Source organism: Hibiscus syriacus, unplaced genomic scaffold, assembly GCF_006381635.1.
Source record: "Hibiscus syriacus cultivar Baekdansim isolate YM2019G1 unplaced genomic scaffold, ASM638163v2 tig00111427_pilon, whole genome shotgun sequence".
NCBI classification, from domain to species: Eukaryota; Viridiplantae; Streptophyta; class Magnoliopsida; order Malvales; family Malvaceae; genus Hibiscus; species Hibiscus syriacus.
Window position 1 is genome coordinate 2,554,927 of NW_024063088.1, and position 15,051 is coordinate 2,569,977.

A 15,051-nucleotide genomic window follows, 5' to 3' on the forward strand; every position below is an offset into this window, starting at 1 on the left:
ATCATTTCATGAACATAAAAAAAGTTCATTCCTTGTTGCCGAGCTAAACTAAAGGATATTTCCTGAACAAGAGAGAAGTATGAATATGAGCATCAAAGCAATAGTGCGGGTGATTTTCCTTGTGGTTTTCGTTGGGTGGTTGATGGTTTGGATTATGTTGCCCACGAAACTTTACAAAAGCACATGGACACCCAACCTAGAAAGCAAGCTCAAATCTACTTTGGAGAATAAGGTGTGCTCTGAATCTTGCTCTCGTTTGATTTTGATTTGTTTGCATGGTGTTGCACCCTTTCCTAATTCAACTCATCATTTTTAACTTCACCAGGGACGAATCTTCTGCTACTTTCGTTCGTCGTGATGTTCATAGCCGCTTTTGGTTGCGCTTTTCTCTAGTTTCAAAACAGATACACAGTCGCACACTCTAATAAAAGGTTGGATTTTCTCATATATGAAATATTGATGAAGAGAATCAATCTGGTCTATTATCGTGTGAACTTACATGATTCTTACAATCTGTCTGGTTTACACACAGTGCTATTGGTTTCATAATCTACTGGGCCATCACTAATCAAAGGGCTGAGGTATAATCATCTGCATCAACCCATTCTTTATTAATTAATTACGTTTTTGTTATATTTTGACACAAATTATAACTGATAATTAAGTTAGATTTTATTATAATTATTTTAGGCAAGAATTCTTATAAAGTATTTGACTCTATAAATATAGATAATGTCTTAACCTAATGTTAGAGAGAATTATTTTAGAGATGTGTAATCTTTTTGGGATCTCTGTAACTTTTGATTTATGTTATAGAGATAGTTTTATAGGAGTTGAGAGAATTTTTAGGATACATCGAGTTTTAGTATCTATACCGGGTTTTGAGATACATGTGATATCATGTACTTATACTCTTCATGTTCTCTACATCTATAATGAATTATTGTTCATCTCGCCCGTGGAGGTAGACAAAGCCGAACCACGTTAAATCTCATCCTCTGTGCATGTCGTATTAAATGTTGATAATGCTTTGATTATATTTTCACTTACAAATTCTAACAGTTTTAGCCATATTATTTTTGTCCCGAGATTTTGTAATTGCAGATTCTACAATGAGCAAAACTTGGGTATCAAATGTAGCTAGAGTGATTGCAATTGTAATTGCAGTACCAACGTGGGTGACAAGCTTGCCTCACTTTAGACGAAAGAAGTTTGAGCGTTTCTTCTACACCCTCCATCTCTACCTTCTCTACATCATCTTCTACGTACACATTGGCGATGCTTATTTCTGTAAGATCCTTCCTTGTATCTTCCTTTTCCTCATTGATCGATACTTAAGATTATTACAATCCCGACAATTAATGATTATCCTACAAAAAACTAATTCTTGTAATAATATTTCAGTTTAAACAATGTCTTTATCTTCTTCTTTGGACCTTCCATGGCAGTATTATAATCCGACCAGCATCTTATTTGTAAACGTTCCTAGAATTTCGAAGCTACAATGGCATCCTTTTACAATATCTTCAAATTGCAATACGGAGGCCGATACACTCAGCCTGATGATTAAAAGTCAAGGAACTTGGACTCACAAGCTTTACCAAGAGATCAATACTTCATGTTTGAATCATCTTCAAGTCTCAACCGATGGACCCTGTGGCCCTAATTCATCTCAATTTCTTAGGCATGAGTAGGGGCTCGAAAACTCGTGAGCTTAAAATTTTCAAGCTCGAATCGAACTAGAAATCCTGAACTGAAGCTCGTGAGCAGCTCGAAAAAGCTCGAAATGAAAAAAAATCTTAAACTTAACTCGATTGGAGCCTCAAACTCGAACCTGAACCTTAAATACATGAAAATCTTACTGTATTTTAAAAAAAATCAACACATAAATATTAATATTATTAATAATTTATTTTTTTAAAAATAAAATCTTAATATATTATATTTTCGAGCTGCTCACGAGCTTTTCGAGTCGAATATCAAGTAGCTTGTTTCGGTTCGTTCAGAACTCGAGTCGAGATCGAGCTCGAGTCGAGTCCATTCGATTCGAGTATTTATCGAGCCTTGATCGAGTCGATCTCGAGTAGCTCACGATCTGTCTCGTCTCATTTACAACCCTAGGCATGAGTGTCTGGTTTTGGTGACCGAAGGCAGTGTCGTTACTCCTTTTATCTCCATAATCCGAGAGATAATTTTACAAACATAAATGCCAAGTTTCAGGGTTCCATGATTGTTATGATCGGTGCCTTCAAGAACTCAGAAGACCTTGCATGTAACACCCTAAACTCGATTAGGCCTAACATGTCATATTAGGCTGTCGAGGTAACCACTAAATTTAAAATCATTTTAATTCCCATTTAAAACATGATAAAATTTCCAAAATAGACATCCATATTGTCATAAAATACTTTTATAAACTGGAGTTCTATGACACGTAGTTTAAATAAAATAATACAACCCAAAGTTTGTAAATCCAAGTACATAAGTAAGGGTCCTATGAATACAAATGCCGCTAAAAGTAATAGTACAATACTTTGGAGGGGTTGCTGGAAATCCTGCTGCGATGATACTTTTCGAACGACTCGACTACTAATTTGTGAACGAAAACATCCGAACTTTGAACTTACAAAGTCCAACAGTATAATCGCTAATCTAGAGCAACATTATAAATCTATATAACATAAGCATGCTAGAAGACATGGTACTAAGCAATAGGTACATGCATGATCATAATCGAGTGCTACCTACTTAAGGTTCAACTATTCTATCGTTGAAGTATGAGTCTCATGCTTCCCTTAATCCTATACTAAGGACCTCGCTATGAGTATACCTCTATTGGGTTTCTAACCCCAATAACTGTAACTGATGTGCATTATCTGAATACAACTCAAGACTCAATGTTGTGCATTAACTGAATGCGACTATTGACTCACTTCTGTGCATTATCTGAATGCACCTCATGACTCACTGTTGTGTACTATCTGAATGTGACTCATGACTCACTACTGTGAATTATATGAATGCGACTTATTGCTAGTATCTGGTCTCACATAACATCAGATACTAGACTGCTGGGGGAAATCCTGATATCACATAGCATCAGTGAAATTCTCACTAAGTTGTTGAATGATCTCTTGGTATCACATAGTCTCAGGTAGATCATGGAGGGGGAACCCAAGTCACATAGCATCGATAATTCTCGCTCAACTAAAGCATTGAATTGATATCACATTGCATAAAGCCAAGCTTTAAGGACAACTATTGGAATGAACTAATACAACTATACATGTATCTATGAGGACCCAAAGGCCACACATCACTGACATTGTCCCATTAGGGAAACTATCTACACACTAGCATAGCTCAACACACTAAAGTGAAGTCATCCCTCACTAGTTGCTATCTCGCATGTTCTCTCATCTAGATTGTTATGCAATGGTTTTTTTGTTATACTTGTTAGTTTATTAAGTTGCTCTATTACGATTATTTATCATTTAAAGACATTTTAGTCATTTATACCTCTAACAATGCCTCTATGTGTTTCATGATTTTACGAAAATTATTGATTTTTTTGTTCTCTTGGTGAATATTTTCTAGCTCAATGCCTGACTCGGGTTCATTACTAGGCAGCAACACTCTAATCGTTCTCATCGTGTTTTCCTCAGTCCATCCCTAAACTAGAGGGACGAATTACACGTCATTGATTCATCGATGTTCTGGTAGTACATGATTCCTCTACTTCATAATTTGCTTAGTTTATCATAATGTTGTCGGTACATCCTCCGCAATGATCTTTCATTCTTAATTACTCAATACGTGCTCGATTGAAGATACTTGGAAGTATTATGTCTAACATGGTTACTTCGATCTTTACCCATTACTAAGAGTGTTTCTAGGCATCTTTTTCTATTTATGTCCCTCACGGACTAAGTTCAACCATTATGGGTCATCCTTAACTCTTACGGGCCTTAATGAAGTCAAACCTAACCATCCAAAATAGATAGTATCGATGCCCTATTTGTAATATCGATTCCCCTTAGTCAAGTATTGATACCCCATTTATTATCGATACAAAAAATGACTTTTATTCAGTTAAAAATCCTCCCTGTATCGATACTTTAATTTCCATTGCTAATATTGGTACTACTATTTCTAATACTGGTATTCAGTATAGGTATTGTTCTTCCAGTATCGGTAAAACCCAGAAAAATCTCTCTTAGGCTCAGGAAATACCAAAAAATCCTCAAAAACATTCTAGTTTGGTCCTAAATCATGTGTTAAAGCTTAGGGAAGTTACTTAGGATCATCTAGCACCCTAAAAACATAATCTAAGCAACTAAAATGTCACATATGACATGAATCAAACATAAACCCTAAAATACTTAAATACTCAAATCTCAACAAGCCATCATGATTATGAAAGCCTTAACACCACAAATGATTAGAAATACACGACCTCAATGTTATAATCTCAAAACGAAGATCTTTTAGCTAGCTACCACTCTCCTCCAAGACTTGGTTGCTTCTCCACCCTTTTCTCTAGCCAAACATGAAAGACAATGATTTCTTAACACAAGTTGGGAATGAGGAAGGTTATGGACGGATTTTAAAGCTTAAGGAGTATGGAAGAAACCCCAAACACTTACCTTGAGTTAGACACTTGCTATGGAGGAGGAAGATAAAGAAAGAGAGAAAAACTAAAGAAAAGAAGACAAAGTTGGAGAACTTCAAGCCTAAACCACCAATATAACTAAATACATCATCTTCTTTTTCTTCAACTGTCTAATTGCACTTTTCGTACCTAACATGTTGTCTTCTATGCAAAATTTCCCTTTTTAAGATCAATTGGGCTCAATTTACATCCAACCAAGCCCATACTTGACCCAATGACTTAAATTGCAACTCCACATGGTCTACAAGCCTCTCGGGTAAACCCGAACCTACTAACCCGAGATTTGGGGTGTTATATTGTAATGATAGATATGTTGGTTCTCAGCTCGGGTACTCCTTCACTTATATCCAAAATACAATTGCAAATTCAAGCATACATCACTCGAGAGAAAGAACAGTCCAAGGATGGAACCTAGAAGCCTCTTCAAATTATATGGTTCAAGCCAAACCCCTTTGATTCACCCATTTCTGCAACACTAGGTCCCAATAATCTCATCATCATTCATCATATTCATTATCCTTTTGAGAATTGTTACCCATTATTATCAAAATATATATAGATTGCAAATTATTTCAAAAGTAATGATTTATCATCATCCAAGGGACATGTTTCTTTAAAGAGATATTTTTTCCTTTAAAGAGACATGTCTTGCATGAAAGATTGTTACATTTCCTACATGAAAGGTTGTGACCTTTCAATGTGGTGCCTATTCGATGCATATAAATATATGATCCATGGTGCTTTCCAAATCACTTTTTCTTTTGCAAACAATCCAATATTCTATAACAAAAGTAAGAATAAGGGAATTTATTGATTTTACTTATCATAGAAAGTTTAAACTTCGGTCTATCCTGAGAGAATCTTTGTCTTTAACCCTCTAGCAACTTTGTGTGGGGGAAATAATTCTCTTTGAAAAGCGTCATCTGTGACTCGAATTTTCTAATATAATTCGATTACCAGTATTGGTACTACTATTTCTAATACTGGTATTCAATATCGATATTGTTCTTCCAGTATCGGTAAAACCCAGAAATGTCTCTCTTAGGCTCAGAAACACCCAAAAATCCTCACAAACATTCTAGTTTGGTTCCAAATAATGTGCTAAAGCTTATGAAAGTTACTTAGGGTCATCTAGCACCCTAAAAACACAATCTAAGCAACTAAAACGTCACCTATGACATGAATCAAGCATAAACCCTAAAATACTTAAATACTCAAATCTCAACAAGCCATCATGATTATGAAAGCCTTAACACCACAAATGATTAGAAATACACGACCTCAATGTTATAATCTCAAAACGAAGATCTTTTAGCTAGCTACCACTCTCCTCCAAGACTTGGTTGCTTCTCCACCCTTTTCTCTAGCCAAACATGAAAGACAATGATTTCTTAACACAAGTTGGGAATGAGGAAGGTTATGTACGGATTTTAAAGCTTAAGGAGTATGGAAGAAACCCCAAACACTTACCTTGAGTTAGACACTTGCTATGGAGGAGGAAGATAAAGAAAGAGAGAAAAACTAAAGAAAAGAAGACAAAGTTGGAGAACTTCAAGCCTAAACCACCAATATAACTAAATACATCATCTTCTTTTTCTTCAACTGTCTAATTGCACTTTTCGTACCTAACATGTTGTCTTCTATGCAAAATTTCCCTTTTTAAGATCAATTGGGCTCAATTTACATCCAACCAAGCCCATACTTGACCCAATGACTTAAATTGCAACTCCACATGGTCTACAAGCCTCTCGGGTAAACCCGAACCTACTAACCCGAGATTTGGGGTGTTATATTGTAATGATAGATATATTGGTTCTCAGCTCGGGTACTCCTTCACTTATATCCAAAATACAATTGCAAATTCAAGCATACATCACTCGAGAGAAAGAACAGTCCAAGGCTGGAACCTAAAAACCTCTTCAAATGATATGGTTCAAACCAAACCCCTTTGATTCACCCATTTCCGCAACACTAGGCCCCAACAGTTGGTTATAGCTTGGGGCAATAATCTCATCGTCATTCATCATATTCCTTCTCCTTTTGGGAATTGTTACCCGTTACTATCGAAATATATATAGATTGCAAATTATTTCAAAAGTGATGATTTATCATCATCCAAGGGACATGTTTCTTTAAAGAGATATTTTTTCCTTTAAAGAGACATGTCATGCATGGAAGATTGTTACATTTCCTACATGAAAGGTTGTGACCTTTCAATGTGGTGCCTATTCGATGCATATAAACATATGATCCATGGTGCTTTCCAAATCACTTTTTCTTTTGCAAACAATCCAATATTCTATAACAAAATTAAGAATAAGGGAATTTCTTGATTTTACTTAAAAAAAAAGTTCAAACTTCGTTGTATCCCGGGAGAACATTTGTCTTTAACCCTCTAGCAACTTTGTGTGGGGGCAAATAGTTCTCTTTGAAAAGCGTCATCCGTGACTCGAACTTTCTATATAATTCTAAAGTGAACAATGTGAGTGAGTCCATAAGCTCTCGAATGGTAAGCGAAAGACTATATTCGAGATTAAGGACGAGCAAGATAAGAAGAAAATATCACACAGTTGTTATAATTGCAATAAGAAAGGACAATACGTTAAAGATTGCAAGCTTTTAAAAAAAGAAGCAAGATGCTACAATTTCTAAAGTTAATATGGTGGAAGATTTGGATTTAGCGGCCGTGGTTACAGAAAAGTTCAAGAGTTTTAAGATTGATATGATCACCGAACTCAACATAGCCATGACCAATAAGTCCTACAATTGGTGGCTTGACTCCAGAGCAACCATCCATGTATGTAATGACCGATAACAATTCAAGAGTTATGAACTAGTAGCAAACTGTGAAGTGCTTATGGAAAACTATCAATCGATTAAAGTTCTTGGTCAAGGGATAGTGGAACTCAATTTCACGTCTGGGAAGAAATTGACTTTGACTAATGTGTTGCATGTTCCCGAGTGAGAAAGAATTTAGTGTCTGCAAGTCTTCTATGTAATAAAGGGTTCAAGATTATATTGGAATCTGATAAGTTTGTCTTGCTTAAGGATAGTATATATATATAGGAACAGGATATTGTAATGAGGGAATGTTCAAGTTGAGCATTGATATGAATAAAGTTAATTCTTCCACTTATATTGTTGAATCTCTTATCCTTTATGGCATGCAGGCTTAGCACATTTTAATTATAAAACTTTATAATATATGTAAAAGAATAGTTATATCAATCTAAGTGATGATGAATTTGTGGATAAATGTAAAATTTGCATTCAATCAAAATGATCAAGAAGCCATTTCTTAATAAGCGTGAAAGGAATTCACAAGTATTAGATTTAATTCATTCATATATTTGTGTATTAAATGCGACTCTAACAAGAGGGATAAAATGTTATTTTATCACTTTTATAGATGATTTTTCTAGATTTATTTATGTGTATCTCATGAAAAATAAATATGAAGCATTTGACATGTTCAAACGTTTTAAAATGAGGAAGAGAATTTATTTAGTTAGAAAATCAAAGTGCTTCGTAGTGATAAAGGTGATGGATATTTTCAAATGAATTTAATGTATTTTGAGAAGAACAATGTGCGATACATGACTGTTCCTCCCCTCGAACTCCGCAATGAAATGGATTGGAAGAAAGAAAGAACCGTACTTTAGTAGAAATGGTTTGATGTTGTTGAATGCTAAACTTTCACGTAATCTATGGGGTGACGCATTGCTGACTGCGTGTTATATCCTTAACAGAATACCATCGAGAAAATTTAAAGTATCTCCATATGAGTTATGGATAGGTCGGAAGCCAAACTTAGATTATTTCAAAGTGTGAGGTGTTTGGTTTACCACAGAATTCCTTACCAATAGAGAACAAAGTTAGGACCAAGAGCTCATTTGTTGGATATGTCCAACATTCTAGGGCTTATCGCATTCTTGATTTTGTGTCAAATACGATAATAGAACCAAGAGATGTATTCATAGAAAATAAAGTTTTCAATTATTCAACGGATTCAACAAATCCAGAAAAAGAACATCAATCAATGGTCTCAAATAATCAAACCAAGAGAAGTTTCTGTGATAATAAGGATACAGAACTAGGGATGGGCATATGACCCGAACCCGATGGGTTTTGATCCGACCCAACTCGATCTGATCGGGTTCTTTTAAAAAAAAATCGGGTTCGGGTCGGGTTTTTTAATGTGATGTTCGGGTCTGGTTTGGGTTCGGGTTTATGGTGAAAAATACCCGAACCGACCCGAAAATATAATATTACCTATATATATTTAGGTATAACTACAAAATACCCTTTTATATATTATTTTTTTAAATTAAGTCATTGTTTTTATTATTCCGGGTTGGGTCGGATCTCGGTTATTAAATATAATTAAGTATATCGGTTTATCATTATTTATAATTATATTTAAGCTTTGGTTAGTCGTAAATAGTAAATACATATTAAATATAAATATTAAGTTATAAATAAAAGAACTACAACATGAATTTATATATGCAGGTCCATTATAAATTAAACCCAAGAGTTACAAATGACCCAAAGCAACCAGCAACCCCAAGGCAAGCCTACGTGAAACATCCAGCAACAATTAGGGTTTTCAGTCGTCTCCTGTGCCGCCCAAACAAGAACCGTTAAATCTGAAAATGATCTAACGGTGCACATGTAAGAGAAGATTAGGGTTAGTAACCCTATTTGAGCAGCCCAACGTAGATAATTGGGTTTCTTGTGAGATCAGCGGCTCAGATCAAACCCACAAAAACACAGGGTGATGAAACCCAAATGAACCAGTTACCTGCTGCCTCCAAAGAAGCTTAACCGTCGATCTACTTGCGTTCAATGCTCGCTCGAGCCTTTGAGCTCCCCGACGGGCTGTTTTGGGATCTCTATGACCATGACGTATCAAATGGTCCCCTCCACGTGAAAAGCCACTACAGCCCCAACAATGGTTCCTCTGCCATTGTTACAGCAGGAAGAGATGCCCCTCGTTGTACGAATGTTAGGCGGTTGTTTTGGAAAATTTCGAGCAAAAGAAATCAAGAAGGGGCATGGGTTGTGTAGATACACATTTTATATGATATATTGTTTATATATAAACTTATTATATCATTATATCATTATATTTATATTATATATAATATATTTATATTGTATAGTATATATTATGTTATTTATGTGACTTATGTATATGAGATGGTATATGCGTATTATATTACATATTTATAATATATACTTACATTATATAGTGTGTATACATTATACCGTTATATATATTATATTTATATTATATAATATTATATATATATATATATTTATATATAGTGTTATATATTTATTATATGTTATTATTTATCATTTTTTGCTTTGTTTTGTGTCAGGCCCGACCCGAAGGCCAACCTGCTCGGCCCAACAGACCAGGCCTACTCCAAAAAAGCTACGGTTTTCATCCCCTTCCCCTTTCAGCGTCGCGTGTCCTGGACCGTCGGATCAGATTGTCATCCGACGGTCGAGATGGCTTGGATAGTTCCCATCCCACCACAATCAATTACCGGATTTCTCGGCACAACCAACCACCACAACTCAGCAACGTGATTTCATGGGATTTAAAACCAACCGAAAAGAAAAACATGCATTTTAATCCTAATGAAACACTAAAACCGAACGAGAAAAAAAGGACTCTTAATGCTATAAATCCCTGCAAAAATCAAAGGAAAAGTTAAGTTAGATCAAAGCAAAAAAAAACACTTGTAACTTCGAAAGGAAACGCAATAAAAAGGTAAAATTTTGTACCTTTTTAGGCTGTTCACTTGCATGTTGGTATTTGGGTTGTTTTCTTTTCTTTTTTGACTTGAAAAAACTATGAAAAAAGAGAAACCGAGGATCAAAGGGGAGGGTTTTCGAAAGATCTTTCTCATATCTAGCTCTTCCCAAGGTTTTTTTGTGAAAACAAATGGGATTTTTTGAAGAGAGGAGATCAAGGGCTTTCGAAAGGTATAAGCTTTTTGGGTTTCACCGTCAATGAACAGCGGTCGGTGAGGCGGAGCACGGCCAGATTCTGGGTTCTCTATGAACATCGGCCATGTGTTCTGCATTTGCGAATAACGTTTCAAAGGGTTTTGAATTTTTTTTTTCGATCTGTTGTAGGGGGAGAGGAGAAATGAAGAATTCTTTCTTCATTTTGGGTTTTATATTTGACCCAAAAGCCCAATCGGATTCTCTGAGAAGCTACGCGTTTCATCATGGGTTGGCTCTAATCGCATTTTCGGTCCCCCTAAAATTATGTGTATTCGATTTGTTCTGCTACTACGTTTTTATTTCTTTTAGCCCCACACTTTATTTTATTTTTGCAATTCGCTTCTTTATGTATTTATTACATGTTTTCATTTGATTATTTTTAAAAGACCACTGCATTTTACGAGTGATTGATCCGACAATAATTGTTTTTATTTTATTATTACTTTTGTTTTCTTTTTAATTTAATTCATTTTTAATTTGTCATTGTTTGTATTTCGATCTTGCAATTGACATTTTATTTTTATTTTTTTATTTACCCTTTTCTTTACATCTTCTTTTTCATCACTTCCTGGTTTAATATATATTATTTATTTCTTCACATGTGGCATGAATGAGTTATATTTATTTTTATCATTTTGATTATGTTAATTTTTATTTCTCAACATGTATATATGTATTTATTTTTCTGCTTTGTCTAAAGTATTATAATTTAACTTTTGTTGTTTTCTTTTGATCAATTCAATATTTGATTTTGTAAATCTAACATATTTTGGCCTTTTAGGGGTACTTTTTAATCGATCAGAGGTAAGTAATTTGGATCAGTTTTTTTAATTTAACTTTTAATTTTCGCAATTTAGACAACTGTAAATTAAATTACTTTCGAAAGGGCAGTACAAGGGTGCTAATCCTTCCTTGACTGTAACCGACTCCCGAAGCTGACATTTTTTTGGTTAGTTGCGGATCTGGTAAGAAAATAAACCGAGGTTTCCGATCAACCTAGTTTTTATTTTTAAAGATAAATGATCGGTGGCAACTCTAACCCATTTATTTAAGTCGAAGCCCAATTCCGGGCCCACCTGAAAGACCGTTGCGACAACTTTGCGACTCTGCTGGGGATAAGTAAGTGAGTCAGGCTAAGGCTAATTTCCAGTTGTCTTCTTAAGTGAAAATTGTAAGTTTAAATTTTAATTTAATTTTTCGATCCTTATTACTTACCTTTAATTATTTTTCAAATAAATAGTTGTAATGACGTTTTTAATGATTTCAGCTTATTAAACATTTTCATTTTAGGCTTTATACCCAAACTCCAAACTTATTTTTAAGTGGAGGTAAAAGCGACGCCATCGTGGGAATTTATTCTCAGTATAGACCTAGCAAGTAACCTTCGGGATTCATATATCTTATGTCTTCGTGTGAATTTATTCTCCGTATAGACAAAAAAATGTGTCCTCTCGAGTTTAACTTGGTACACATAGGCTTGTAATGGGCTTAGGAACGAGGGTCTAGCAAGCCCAAGGAGGCTCCACTAAGAAGAACTCGGGTACCTTTTTTATAACCTAAATTGGGAGACAAAGAATTAGTGCCCACCCCGAAGCTCCATTTCCAAACTTAGGTTGCTTGAGTGATTTATTACTTTATTTATTATTCAAAGCATGCAGTTTATGTGGTTGGGATTTGTTCAAAATTAAGCATGTGGGGTAGATATCATGTGGGGTAGGATTATTTTTCTTATATTTTGATTATTATCTCTATCTTACTAACTGGGTTTTCTTTCACGTTTGTTTTCTTTTTATCATTTGCATCATAAAAAGAGGTGATTGATCCATAAAAAAAGAGTGTTCATTACACACAAATAATCTACATTAATGGACAAAGGGGTTGTAATGCAAGAGGTGAAAAACGCTGAGGTCCGACTATGGTATAAAAAGACTCAGAAAGAAAAGGGAGATAGTCCGCAAGGAAACTATGTGTCAGATTTGGTTGGCTATGCTTCTGTCAGCCTAAAGCAAAATGATGTTCAAGAACTTTGGAGCATTTGGGACAACTGGAAAAGTGACCAGAAACGGAGGTTTTGCCAACGGTATGGTGATATTGCACTTCTACTCTATGTCAAGATAGATGATCCCCTAATTCGAGCCCTAGTACAATTATGAAATCTGGGGTACAATTGTTTCACATTTAACCAAGAAGACATGGTACCCACAATCGAAAAATATACCAATTTGCTATATTGCGAAGGAATCAGAATGGATCGTGTTTACATCAAGCACATCAAAATTCAGTCTTTCAAGAACGGGTTGGCAAAAGTTGCGAGGCAAATGAGAAATGGGTAACTGATCGGATTCAACACAAAGGTAATGGGGAAGAAATTCCTTGGACCCATATCAAGCAACTAATGAAGAATCATCCCGATGAATGAAAGGCAATAGACCTTTTCGCGCTGGGCCTTTATGGTTTGATTATCTTCCCAAATACTTTGGGATACATCGAGACGGCTGTGGTGGAATTGTTCGAACAACTCCCGAAGCGAGTAAATTCGACACCGACAATATTAGCTTAAACTTTGTGCTCACTCAACCATTGCAGAAAGACTGACGAAGGAAGATTTATAGGGTGCGCACAACTTCTTCAAGATTGGATCCATAGTCACTTTTAGAAGACTAACGAGATTTCTTACCGCCGATTCAACACCACTTATTCTCTTTTGAGGAATTCCTTACCCTGAAATGGCAAGAAGGCATCCCAAAAGAAAAGTGGATGAAAGTATTTACACACCTTCAGGATAGGGATATTATCTAGAGAGCCCCCTGGTTAATCCATAGTGACATTTTTTTTCGATGTGGAGACTCAAAAACCATGACATTATTTGGATTATGGGGAAGAGTCGGATATTCTCGAATTTTGGCACTTCAGCAGTATGGGGCACACCAGTTTGTCTCAACAACACACAGAATATCTGGATCGGAATTTGCATATCACGGGGACAACTATAATAAAAATGTCAAAGAGGTAGCTGAGTCGTGGAAGAAGATGTTCCGTATGGATGTCGTGGTCGCTAAAGATATGCTTACTCCAGATTATTTGGAGTGGCGGAAGTTAAGAAAGGATGACACAATCCCCGTGCCATATCATGAAGACACTCGAACTATGGAAGAACATCTTAAGCTAGTTCCCTCCGAGATACAAATAACAAAGAAAGAATTTGAAGCTGAAGAGAAAGAGTTGAAACAAAGGCTAAGGGAGCTCGAGGTTGAAAGATTCCAGTGGAAATAGATGCCGATACTCAGAAGGATCGGACACACAAGTTAGAAAGGTAACAGAAGAAAATCTGTTTTGAGCTCGAAGATTTGAGAAAAAGATATCAAGAACAAGTCCATAGCAATTCCAATCTGAAAATATCTTCTGAGTACTAGAAAAGTGAAGCTAGCAGCCTGAAAAGGATGTTCGAGGGACAGGATGAAAGAGAGACCCTGAAAGAACAACTAAAAAATTCCCAGAGACGGTTGTTAGATAGCCAGCACCAGAACAAGCAATTGAGGATCCACATAACTGATTTAGAGAAGTCTCTTCAGAAACAACAAAAATGGGATGGAAAAAACATAGCTGAGTTGGAGGTCATTGTGGATGGGTTCAAGAAACAAACAAGTGAACTTTAGATAGTTCCCCTTTGATGGAGGATTTCAATGGCGTACATTGGGAACAGGCTCAGAAAAGGGTGAAAGCTAGAGATGCAGTCATCCGATATTTCTTGGAACAAGTACAAAAAGTAGTTTTTCACTTGCACGGTTTAGTAAGAGAAGTCGGAGTGGTCCGACAGGGTATTCAACTAGTGACAGATGAAGGAAGAAGACTTGTTAACCTGTTAGAAGTTATTCAGGGTTTAGAGGACTTAGTTAGAATATACCTTTAAGATATTTTTGTCTATTAAAAAAATAAAATACTTTTGTCTCAATAAATATTATTTATAATAATAGACACATTTTTAGATCAATGCCTCTAATTCTCATGCATCATGCATTATTTTTCATACTTTGTATTTTATTTTTATTTTCCATATTTTTACATTCACATTAACTAACAGAAAATGTCTTATCAGAAGAGGGAAAAAACATCGAGTTTACCTCCACAAGCTTTGGACACGCATCATCCTCACAACACCCGCACAAAGAAAAGACAAATGAAAGCCAAAATTTCTCAACTCGAAGAGAACATGTTGAGGTTACAATGGGAGTTGGAAGAAAAATAAGCCATAATAATCAAAGTATTCTAGAAACGATCACTAAATGCTATGATTCTTTGGTTGATCAAATTGTTGCCAAGTTATATGGTTTAAATTAAGCAAGTGCACCTGGGGC

General features: G+C 35.5%; 1 pseudogene; it reads left to right on the forward strand.

Moving 5' to 3' along the window:
- Positions 1-275: 275 nt before the first annotated feature.
- Positions 276-6,808, forward strand: LOC120163129 (annotated as a pseudogene).
- The last annotated feature ends 8,243 nt before the right edge of the window (positions 6,809-15,051 follow it).